Source organism: Nycticebus coucang, chromosome 15, assembly GCF_027406575.1.
Source record: "Nycticebus coucang isolate mNycCou1 chromosome 15, mNycCou1.pri, whole genome shotgun sequence".
In the NCBI taxonomy this organism is placed as follows: domain Eukaryota; kingdom Metazoa; phylum Chordata; class Mammalia; order Primates; family Lorisidae; genus Nycticebus; species Nycticebus coucang.
Window position 1 is genome coordinate 82,421,570 of NC_069794.1, and position 13,017 is coordinate 82,434,586.

Consider the following 13,017-nt stretch of genomic DNA (forward strand, 5'->3'; position numbering starts at 1 on the left):
GGAAAAGCCTTCTAAAATCACTGCATTTACACCGTGGAGTGTAATGTAGCCATTAAGCCCATCCATAACAATTAAATTAATGTGAAAAAAAATGCTGACATCGTGAAGCAGAAAAAGCAGTTTCCAAAACCTGTGCACCAGCCTAAAGTTCTCCCCAACTGCTGGATCATTCTCACGAGGAAGCACACCTACTTTATTATTCCCAAATTTGAAAGAAAAAAATCTCTTAATCCAAACATCCAGCTCTTAAATCATTTCTCTCCTCTCCTTTACCGTAAATTGTCTTGAAGGACAATTGTCTATACTTGCTTTGTTTCCTGAACTTCAGTTAGGATCCCCTGCTCCCCACCATTCTAGATCTGTGACCTCTACGTTGTCAAATCTGCTGATCAATTCCCACTGCTTACGTGATGCGGCCACTAGCAGTGTTTGATACAAGCGACGGCTTCTCCTTTTTGACTCTCTTTTTCTTCTGGAACACTCCTCTGTGTCAATTCCCCTATTTTATTATTCAACCTTTGTCACTCTCCTTTGCTCCTGTTCAACTTGTCAGCTCAACAGTGGAGTGTCCCAGGACTCCGCTTGTACGTTTGCCCCTCAATGTAGCCTACATAGTTGAATGTCATCTGGTCTCATGACATTAAATGCCATGTGGTGAGGATGTTAGCCACCTCTCTCTCCCTAACCTATGCGACATCTCCATTTGTAGCTTCTGTTTTCCTCAACTAAATCTGATTTTCCCACCAAAGTCCTCACCTCAGTGAGGGATATTGAACTACTTAGGACAAAACTTTTGGTTTCAGGCTTATCTCTTTTTTTTCTTATAATCCATATTCACTCTAGCCGCAGATGCTTTAGACTTTACCTTCAGTTACCCCAAATCTTCCCAGTCTTCTCACCTTCGCCTATATCTACCACTGATAGAAGCCAGAAGGCTTTACCCTGGGACTGGGAAACTGGGCGGAGAAGAATGGGGAGGGAGTCGGCTAGAGCGACCTGTGCAGCCATTGGTCACTGGCTGTTGCTAGGCAGGGCATGCTGGGGGAGGGACTGCCCCTCGGGGATTGGGTGGGAGAGGCGCGCTGGCCCAAAGAGAGGGCCAATCAACAGAGGCCACTCAGTTACGGTTTAAAGAAACCAAGCAATGAAAGCTAGCTAGGTGGGAAAGACCCAACAGTGTTTGCTAGCAAAGTGTGAGTGGGCACAACAGGCATAAAAGCTCCCCCAAAGGCGCTGCAGCAGCAACCTCTTCGGGTTCCCTTCCATTGTATAAGAAGCTTTTCTGTCCTCTAATGAACTACACTCTATCACTGTTGCTTGTCTGTGTTCTGTGAATTCATTCTTTGATTTATGAGACTAAGAACTCAGCAAGAAGAAAAATTCGTCATCCCCAGGCTCCCCATCCTTTCTCATTTGACCTATTTCTGTGGTCTCCAGCTGGGCTTCCAGCATCCCCTCCTACCCTCTCTCTTGCTGTCCTTTCCCCACTGTAACCCCCGTGTGCTGTGGAAAAGGTATGTCAAATCCTGTCACTGCTCTGCTCTCACTGTGGACTCTTACTTGGAATTGCAGATCAACACTCAGCATTGATTATAAACCTCTCCAATATGCAGAGCTTAAACCTACCTTGCAATTACGTTCTGGACACACATTAGACTCTGCCAATTAAGATGAAGGCAGAAATGACCCCGGCTGTCCAGCGGATGCCTTAAATGCTGCTGCGGTGGCCCCAGGGTGAACAGTATAGGCTGTTTCTTGTTTTGATTTTGCTCTCTGCAGCAGCATCCTAGTGTCCAGGAACCAGCTTAGTGGAAATAGATAAGCAGTTGCAGAAGGAGCAGCTTCCTGGTCCCTGAAGGAAGCTGTGCTCCAGATGAAGGGCAGTGTACCCTGATCCCCCGCCTTCTTTCCCTGGTGCACCCTTGAGGGGCACTTTCTGTGGAAGTCATTCCTGGAGGTCTGTCTGACACCCTGCTTCTCCAGTCCTTCCAAAAGTTTTATGAACATCAAATTCACTGAACACAGTCGCTTTTTCCTTCAACAGAAACCGAAGAGGTTTCTGTTCTCCTATACCGGACTAACACGCTATCACACCACAATCAGTCCAGAGTCCCTAGTCTTACGTGTGAGCCCCTGTGTATGATGGTGCCTGACAACTCTGTGGCTTATGACCTTCCACTCTTGCTCCAGAAATACATCAGAAAAATAAGCATACTATTAAAAAAAAAAATGAAGATGTTCCTCCTCAGTTGTATTCATAGTGCTATCACTTGTGAAAATGTTTGCATTGCCCAGAACAATAAAGGAAAACCCTAAATGCAATGCCCCTCAAGAGCGTAGCTTATCCTAAGGGAAGATTTGGAAGCCTGCCTCTTCTGGGACTTTCCCTGGGTATACTCTAGCTTGATAGAGTCCCTGTTTATCTTCTGGAATCAGCGTGAAATATGGATAATTTCCCTGCTCTGAGCACTGTGCTTAGATGGCATCACTTTTTTGTTTGTTTTTCCCTTTGTGGGATTTTCAGGTTATATTCAATAAAAAGTAAGAAAAAAGAGAAGTTATTTTTATTTTTCACATGAATTGCTGTTAAGGTTTATACCCCTCATATTGCATTTGTTGTTTATAATTATATTTAGAGGAATTTTACATTCCAGTTTATATAATTTCAATTGACTGGATTATAGAAAGACCAGTATATATAGACCTTATGAATTTCAAATCCCTCATCATCAGTATTTTGTTATGAATTAGACCACAATTTAGGCAATCTAATTATTTTAGCCACTTATTCTATTTGGGCAAAATTCTGTAGCCAAGTAACTGTAAATATGCACAAACAACTACCAGTGCGCTAAAATATGGCAGGATGGGGAATTTACAAAGTTATATTTATGCCAAATTAACAATGAACTCTATCATTCTGAATTGTAAACTGTATTTATTGATTTTATTTGGTGTTTGAGCCTCAAGAAGGAAACTAGGTACTTATGCTTTAGTGACCTTTTTGATGATATAAGAATATTTTTAAACCTTCTGAAAAAACACTCAATTACTTTGAGTTCGTATCAGGTTTTGATTCTTTTTGTTTTTCTGATTCAAAATGGATAGCTTTGTTCTTAAAGTTCAGGTTTGAGAGTTAAATGTGAAGCAAATGCTAGAAATACTTTTACTGCTGGATGTTTGTTTTATGAGGCAAAAGATTTCATACCCGGATTAACAGCTTGTTGGTACACTCCAGGGACCTCTGACTGCTGAGCTCATTGGAATGCTGGAAGGAGGTCACTGCCTCCACAATTTAGGTCCATCTAGCTCTTAAAATGGGAATACCCCAGCCAGGGAAGGGTAGCTGCAGATGACTTCCAGCTTTGAGGATTCTGCCACCATGCTGGTAGAGGATCCAGAAGGCAGGATCCTTTTTGCAGAAAGCTTTAAAACACATTAAATACATATTTTCCAAATGACTAAGAAATAATTTTATTAGCAAAATGGCCAATAAAATTTCCACTTTTAAAAAGAAACTGCCATGAATGAATAAAGGTGATATAAAAACATTTAAAAACTAAAAAAGAAACTATGGAGTATGATGGGCTATTTTATAATTTTTCTATTAATATTTATTTGCCAACATTCCTCCTGAACATCGATGCAAAAAATCTAAACAAAATGTTGGCAAATAGAATTTGATAATACATTAAAAAGACAACACATCATGATCAAGACATGTTTATCCTAGGAATATGAGGTTGTCTTTGGGAGTATCAATAACTCCTTATTGAGTTGCAAGGTTTATATGGAACAACCCACTTAAAGCATTTAACACCTATAGGATTTGGTCTTAACAAATCCTCAGTAAACACCACCTATAGCAACTGTTGATGGCCCCAATTTTGGTTTTTTCCCCTTTGGAAGCTTTAGGAGGCACTCCTCCTGAGTGAGGAGACCCATACCTTTCAGAGAAAGGATTAAGGTTCAGACCAGCCATGGAGAGACTTGGGCTAGAGAGATAACCATGATGTAATAAAAAGCATTTGTGGGCAGGGGAGATACCATGATCACAAGGGTGGTTTTCCCAGGGTGAGGCTTATCCATTGCACTCCGGATGTGCTGACCCCTGTGATTTCCCCAAATGTGGGAAACTCGACTGCATAATTTGTGGTAGTGGGGGACTGCGTTCACGCTTTCCCCTAAAAAAAAAAAAAAAAGATGAAGAAGAAAAAAAAGAATAAAAAGCATTTGTGGGCAGAGCCAAGGAGCTGACTGATAGGGGAATCCAAGGACTGTTATGGCATCAATCCCTACAGTTTTATTATAACCTCCAGAACACTGGAGTGCTCATATGTGAAAGTGGGGAAGGCATATGGTAGAACCAGAGTTAGAGCCTGACCACTGAGTGCAGTGAAGGGTGGTGGTGAAGGGGATTGAGGATGCCCATGAAAAAGTAACCAGGACAGATGATACTCTGGATTGCGTGAGCTGCTAAGAGAAAGAAGAGAAGACGTGGGAACTGATAGGCCAGAATACAGAAGGATCAAGAAAGTGAACCTCTTGTGATCAGGTCAGAGCACTGCAGGGGAATCATAACGAGGCGAAAGGACAAAGACTGGCAGAGATGCAGTTCTTTGTAACACCCACCCCTTCTTCCTTTAGTAGGGACCACTTTTCATCCTAGCACACTGTTCACATATAAAATCTACCTTTCCCAGACTTTTCTCAAGTTAGGCTCAGTTCCAGCAACTGAGATGTAAGCCGAAGGGCTGTGCTGAACTTCTGGAAAGTCTCATGGAAAGGGAAGTGATGAGGCCCCATTCTTTTCCCTCCTTCCTTCCACTTAGAATGCAGACATAATAACTGAAGACAGAACAACCATTTTAGCCCCTGAGGCAGCTCACTAAAGATGGGCAAATAGTAACACGGAAGGCCCTACCTGACCTACCACCTCTAAAAAAACATTTTTTTCTTGGCGTGGTTTGTAGGTGAAGGACATACAAAGCCACGTGTAGTTTGCGTTTCTGTTACTTTGGGTTTATTACTGCTACCGGCTAAACCTCCACAAAGCACATTAGAGGCACTTACCAAGCTTAAGTGTTTCTGAAGTGAATCGTTGTCAGTTTTATTAGCTGTGAAAATTATAGGAAATATATTTGGCTATTGCAAAGTTTTAAATTATACTAAAATCTATGTCCCTATAGCTTTCATCACCTGTTTTCATCTTACCATATTATATCATGCCCAGCAGGATTAGTTTTGTTCTTTTCCCTCATGACATCTGAAGGCAGCTGATGTGGGCCAAGTCGTCATCTTCACAGGCCACGCATGCCCCAGTTTGTCGATCTCTTTTTATGTGCCAAAGCTTTGCATTTCCTTCGTCTGAGTATGCTCCAGTCCCTCTCTCTAGTCTTCTCTCTAAGCCTGATGTCCAGAACTAAGCACCGGGCACAGGTGTGGGTCTGAGCAGGCATTTTCTCCTTCACTCTGGATGACACGCTTCTATCACTTCATTACTTTTCCAGCAGGTACGTCAAATTTTTCAATCATGTGAAACTTTGCTTTGATAAACTGCATGCCTTTTCGCCTAAGTTGCTGCTTGTGTGGTTCTGATATTTTTCAAGTGTAAGCCTTATATGGCTGAACCTATTAAATTTTATCTGGTTAAATTTGGCCCCTTCCTTCCTTCCTTCCTTCCTTTCTTTCTTTTTTTGAGACACAGCCTCACTCTTTCACCCTGGGTAGAGTGCTATGGCACCATAGTTCACAGCAACCTTAAGCCCTTGAGCTCAAGAGATCCTCCTGCCTCAGCCCCTCAAGTAGCTAGGACTACAAGCACCCACCACAATGCCCAGCTATTTTTTTCTGTTTTTAGTAGAGACTCTAGGCTCTTGCTCTTCCTCAGGCTGGTCTTGAACTCCTGAACTCAAGTAATATACCTAAATCCGCATCCCAGGGTGCTAGGATTACAGGCGTGAGCCACTGTGGCCCCCATGGAGATTTCGGAAGATCTAGTTCTGTCACCCATTGTATTCCCCTAATGTAAGCCTTGCATTGTTTGCAGTTTTGAGAAGCCATGTTTCTTCACATAAATCTCTGATTGAAATGTTAGATAAGGCTCCTTGTCCTTGGACGAGAACCTTCCTTGATGCTGCTATTTATCAATGTATTCGTTAGAGTTCAGGGGAATATAATTTACAGCAAATCATTATTCTTATGATTGTCTTCAGGATTTCTTAGCCCAAGAAAACGAAAGCTTAAAAAATCTTCTTAAATCATTTGGTCATGCAAGGCTGTTTGGAGTGGGCAAATGTGCTTTTTAAGGTGCTGATAGTTCACAATTGTCAAAACTATGATGTGGTAAGCTTGAGCTGGATCATCTTTCCTTATTGCAATGAGGGGTGTATTAAGACAGGATATCCTGAATTCTAGGCCCAAATCCTGTAATAGAACACTGGAACACATGCCCGTGTGACAGAGGTGCCATGTTTGCTTGTCCTCTCTTAAGGCATTACTTTGGAACTGCACAGTGATCACATGAATGAGTGGAATTTTGCCTCTTTATTTATAAGCCACATTGATTTGGATTCTGGTTCCTACTTTGTGTTTTCACCAAGCCAGATAACCCAAATTAGCCATGATTTGAAGGGTGTGCAATTTCAATTTCATTAGGCTCAATGAGGAAGAGTGTTTGAAATTGCACCAATCATCATAGGCTTTTAGGAGATCTTTTTCTCCTTTCAGGTTGGAGGGGCCAGATGTCAGTTTTGTTCCCTAAATAACATATTCTTTTTTTTTTTTTTTTGCAGTTTTGGCCCAGGCCAGGCTTGAACCTGCCACCCCTCGTATATGGGGCCAGCACCCTACTCCTTGAGCCACAGGTGCCGCCCCTTAAATAACATATTCTTAAAGGAAAATAGCTGCTTTTTCGAAGTTACTTACTGTAGGCAGGCAGGTTTGTCTTTTAAAATGTTAAAATTATTAAACTTTCTTATTTTCCCCAGTAGAGAACAAACTTATTTTCATGCACTGAGGACTCAAACTCAAGGAGATGCCAAGTTGGTGTGTGTAATACCAGTGACAGGATGATGATATTGGCTCCGAGAGACATTTGAGCCAAAGAAGGATACATTTCTGGAATGAAATCCAAGAGTCTAATAACAATACATTTTGTGCTGGTATGAAACAGTTGAGGTCTTTAGACATCCATCTTCTGGACATATAATCATCTTCTGATTATATCCCAAGTCTGGGGGCCTCAGGACAATGGAAAAGTGGTTTAGGGACACAAGAGGTGTTCCAAAGATTTTCCAATCTGGGATTTCATGTCAAGACTCAATCCTATGACCTAAGGCTATTGCAAAGGCCAAACTATTAGTGGGTCTTTCATGTAAGTTTTTTGAGATCTTCTTGGCTTGTGTATGGCTAGTGGTCTCCTTACAATGACCAGGTATAGCTGTGTTTCACAGTTTCCCAACACAGTGGCAGTTCTACTCTTTTTATTCTTATTATGTGTCAGGCACATTAGGGGCTTTACAAACACGACCACATTTAACAAAAACTCTCTGAGGCAGATACAATACATTATGATTCACATGCTACAGATGCAGGAGGCAAAGATCACGTTGGTTAATGAATCTTCTTAAGGGGACACAATTAAGAGCAGATGAGCCAGGACTTGGACGCAGGTCTGTTTGACCCCAGTTCTCATTTATTTCCACTATACATGCTGCTTCCACTTGCTCCAAGAGAGGATTCTTTCATTTCAACTTTTGCTCATGGAATCTGGGGGGTCAGGGCAACCTTGAGAAGGAGGCAGACAGTTTAAAACATCTGTCTAGTTCTGCCCAACACTTCTTTCTGACTCATGCCCCCATACCTGCTGCTGAATTCTTTCACATAATTTAACTATTGGAAGGGCCATAATCTCTGAGATTTGACCCTGACCTGACCTGGGGTCTGGTCTTAGTTAAAAACTCTGGGAAAGGGTTTTTGCTCCAGTTAAAGAGAAATATTACCAAATTCTTCCTGGCTTATCTACCATTTGTAGTTACATGTGGCAACTGACTTAGTCACCAAATTGCTGCTCACCAGTAAGTGGCCCCACTTCCTTAGGGAGTGTCATGACCAAGGGAAATTGGGATCAATATGTCACTTGGGTCAAATGTTCAAACAGGAGCATTATATTAATTCACTTTTTTTCATGATGTATCTGTGTCTTTTTCTAAAGAACAAAGAGTTCTTTCTTACAGACCTGTAACACACAAGCATGAATCATGGCACTTGGACTCTGGAAAAACAGCAAAGAAAAACAGCAAAACCAAGTGATCAAAAAGGTGGTAGCTCCCAGAGTACAGCTGAGTCAAAATGTTCTGCCCACCAAAAAGACAAGTTCCCACCCAGTCCAAAGGGAGTCTTGCTGCCTTACGGGGATTCTGCTCTTCCTGTGAAATTTGCTTTGGCCCTGAGTTATATTTTTCTCATTGTCAAAATCCATTTTAAATGCTAACCAAAGCAATGCTGATTCCCCAAAACCTCCCTAGTAGAAAAATACCAGAAATTTCATGGAAAGAGATATTATTGGTTACATTCAAGTGGATTCAAAACACAAAATAAGAAATGTAAAAACATCTAAGATGGGTTTTGATTTTGGATCCCTCAAAGCAGATCAAACATAATAATTGAACATAACAAAATAATAAGTTTCCTCTTCTACATCCAGATTGAAAATGTGAATAAATCCAAATTTAGGAGCTCTAATAGTTTTTTAGAATGGTTGTGGCAGAGTACCCCAGGTTGAGTGGCTTAACAACAGAACTTTCCTATCACACAATTCTGGAGTCTGGAAGTCCTAAATCAAGCTGTCAACAAAGTTGGTTCCTTCTGAGGGTTGTAGGGGAAGGATCTCAACCTTGTAGTTGGCCTTTTGAGTTTTCTCATGATTGCCATGGACAAACACTGAAAGATTTAATCTGGTTTGTCTTTTAAAACTATTGTAACAACTGGGTGGAGAATGGATTGCTGTGGAGGGCAGCAAGAAGAGAGGCAAGAAGTGGGGGAGATTCTGGATTAAAGATAAAACTTTTGTGAATCAAAGAACACTATAAGAGGGTAAAAAGGCAACCTACAGAATGAAAGAAAATATTTGCAAGTTGTACATCTACTAAGGTTCTATGATCCAGAATATATAAAGAATGTCTACAACTCAACAAGATAGGAAAAACAACCCAACCAAAATATAGGCAGAGAATTGGAATGGCCATTTCTCCAAAGAAGATATATAAATTATCAAAAAGCACATGCAGAGAAGTTCAATATCATTAATCATGAGGGAAATGCAAATCAAAACCACAGTGCAATAGGACTTCATAGCCACTATAATTAAAAAAAAAAAAAAAAAAAGACACCCAGAAACAAGTGTTGACAAGAAGGTGGAGAAATTGGTAGCCTTGCATATTGCTGCCAGGGATATAGAATGCAGCTACTGTGGAGAATCAGTTTGGTGGTTCTTTGAAAAAATTAAATATAGAATTTTCACATGACTCACTACTCTTACCCCTAAACACATGCCACGAAGAATTGAAAACAGAGACTCAAACAGATTATGTGTACACCAACATTCATAACAGCATTATTCACAATAGCCAAAAGGCAGAAACAACCCAGCTTCCATCAACAGATTAATGGATAAACAAAATGTATTACACTTGGCCCTCTGTATCTGTGGGTTCAGATAACCTCGGGTTAGAAATATTCAGAAATAAAAAACTGTGTCTGTATCAAACGTGTACAGACTCTGTTCTTGTCATTATTCCCTAAACAATACGGTATGACAGCTACTGACATAGCACTTACATTGTATTAGGTATTATGAGTGATCTGCGAATGATTTAAAGTATACCAGAGGACGTGTCCATGTTGTATGCACGTACTATGCCACTTTATATCAGAATCTTGAGCGTCTGTGGATTTTGTTATCCGCAAGAGGTCCTGGAACCAATTATCCATGGGCACCGAGGGACAACTACATATATAGTTGATTCTCATCATACCTGGTCATTAGGTTCTACCTGACTGATGTAGACTGATTTTTTCATGCAAAAGACTGAATCAGTGAATGCTAACTCATTGTTACTAGGGAAATATAGGATTGGGTTCCTGTGAGCTTCTACTTACAATATTTTCATCAAATAAGCAGTGATTTATGTGTGTTTCTGTTTAAAGGCACTTTAATATATATTGTTGATTCCTCAATGTTGAGTTCACATACAACAGCACTCCAGCCTGAATTAAGCTTCTATAACACATGCATTTTCTCCAGGAGACAAATCACAACCTTCGTGCTCTTAGAAACCAGAGATAGCAGTTCAGCACTATGCTTAGGGGCCATTTGAAAAGTGAAACCACCAAAAAAGCACAAAAATGTGTTGCTAAAAAGACCACAGAAATGACATTTGTTTACAGTATGAGAGAGGAAATAATGATAGCATTGCTTTGACCTCAGCTGCGAACATGAACGGTAGGTGATTGACATATGTTGCCACTCTAGGCTGGATGTGATGGCTGACACCTGTAATCCTAGCACCCTTGAGAGGCCGTGGGCTGCTTGAGCTCAGGAGTCCAGGACAAGCCTGAGCAAGAGAGAGACCCTATCTCTATAAAATAAAGAAGAAAAAGAAGGGGGAGGGAGAGCGGAGAAGGGGAGGGAGAGGAAGGAAAATTAGCCAGGCATTGTGACGGAAGGCTGAGGCTGGGGAATCATTTGAGTCCAAGAGTTTGAAGTTACCATGAGCTTTGACACCACAGCACTCTACCCTGGGTGACAGAGTGAGACTGTGTCTCAAAAAAAAAAAAAAGAAAGAAAAAGTTGCCACCCTGCACATGTCCACAAAGGACTGCAAACACCTCATGAGTATTGACTTTAGGGTGATGAATAAATTTTAGCAAGTAGGCAGATTCACAAATATGAATTCTCTGAATAATGTGGATCAAGTATACATACAATGGAATGTTACCCAGCCTAAAAATAAACGAAAAAATTTAAAAAAGGAATATTACCCAGCCTATATTCCTATAAAAACCCATGACACATATAGCAACATGGATGGACTTTGAAAAGATCATATTAAGTGAAATAAATCAGACATAAATGCACAACTATTATTTAATTCTGCGCACTTGAAATTCTATAACAGACAAAATTACAGAAACAGAAAATACAGTAGAGGTTACCAGGAGCTGAAGCGTGTGTGGCATGGTAGGGAGGGAAAGTTATTGCTAAATGGATATAGTTTCCATTTGGGGTGATAAGTTCTGGAAACAGATAGTGGTGATGATCGCACAACTCACTGAATTACACTGGGCTCTATACTTCCAGATGGTTAAAACGGCATATTTGGTATGTTTTATACAATTAAAAAAATTTTTTAAGACCCACTAAGGAAGACATAGCAACCACTTGCCTTTGGGAGGGCAAAAAGGAGTGAAAGTGCAGGTGACATATCTTTAGCTCTCAGTGACATAAGTAATGGTATTCAAAAAACATCATTTCATTGGTCTCATAATTGTTACCATCTTACCTGGCTTTGGAGCCCAGCCCCCTCAGCACTATGATGATATACATACAACAGTCCTTCCGAGTGTCATTAGGAGAGGCCCTACAGTGTCTGAAACGTACAAAGGATGCAACAGATTACAGTTGAATTCTCTACATAAGGGAACAAGGACATATATTTAAGTGAAAAACCTGAGGCTCTATGGTCTGCCTAGTGGGATATTAATAAAGCTGAGTAAGCAACTTACCTCTATTAACTAGTTCTGTGAACTCTCTGCTTCTCTGCACATGATTACCTTCACAAAATATTCCTCACTTTTGTATTGATTCAGTCCCCTGCATGGTTTCTAGCCCCTTTCTGTTACTTTCTCAAGGGGAAAAAGAAAAATCAATTCAGCGTGGCTGGAAGACATTCAGCTTTATCTAAAAGTGATCGATGGCAATCATTTTCATCTTTGTTACTCTCTTGTTCCAAGAAGCTGAGCTTCAAAAAGCTTTGCAGAAAAAAAAAAAAGCAGATGGTGAGGATAATAGCACCTCAGGGGCAGGAGCTCAGAAGAGCTTTGTGGATCATTCAAGGATACAGTCAGAATGCAACTGGGGAAATCACTTATACATGAGCAGAAAGAAAAATTTACAAAGAAGCTGAGGAACTAGTTTTCATGTTTAATGTATATTTAAAAACTGAGGTTTGGTCACGAGTTTTCAATGAATACAACCATATGTCTGCTACAGGTTTGTTGGACAGCCTAATAAGTGCCTTCTAATTTTAGCAGATGGATGTTGTGATGTTCTGATTGTGCTTTTTATATTACCAAAGGTAAAGTGTAAGAAATCTTGCAGGACAAGATTAGAAACGTGGATTTTGCATTCTTCATAATATTTTCTTCTTTTATACGTGTCAAAAATGTATACTTGGTGATTTTCCAATGAATCCTGTTATTTTAATCCTATATTATATTATTACAAAAAACTATACGTTTAAGATACATTTAGGTACTTGCAATGAATTGAATGTTTATCTTCCCCCAAACTTCATATGCTGAAATCCTAACAGCCAATGTGATGGTATATATTAGGAGGGCTTTGGGGGGAAAGTTAGATCATGGGGGCAGAGGCCTCATACCTGAAATTAGTATTCTCATATGTATTTAATTTAAAGACACCTCCAGAGAACTTTCTTACCCTAGTCACCATGTGAGGATATAAGAAGCCAGCACTCTGCAACCCAAAAAGCCCCTTAGAAGAATCTGACCATGCCTGCACGCTAATAGTGGATTTGTAGCCTTCAGACCTGTGAGAAATAAGTTATTAGTAAGCCATCCAGCCCATGATACTTTGTTATAGCAGTCTGTATAGACTAAGACAATATTGAAATAAAAATTTCAGTTCTCAATCTAAAAGGGAACTATATGGTGCATCTTAGAATGGGTACAGGCGATTGCACTAATGTACACAGCTATGATTTAACAATAAAA

The 13,017-nt window shown here is 40.3% G+C and overlaps 1 non-coding gene across 1 annotated transcript; it reads left to right on the forward strand.

Annotated features, from left to right (window-relative positions):
* The first annotated feature begins 4,023 nt into the window (after positions 1–4,023).
* On the forward strand, positions 4,024–4,187 carry LOC128567142 (U1 spliceosomal RNA). The gene has a single exon (XR_008374795.1). It is a non-coding gene; the product is annotated as a U1 spliceosomal RNA (small nuclear RNA).
* Positions 4,188–13,017: the final 8,830 nt, after the last annotated feature.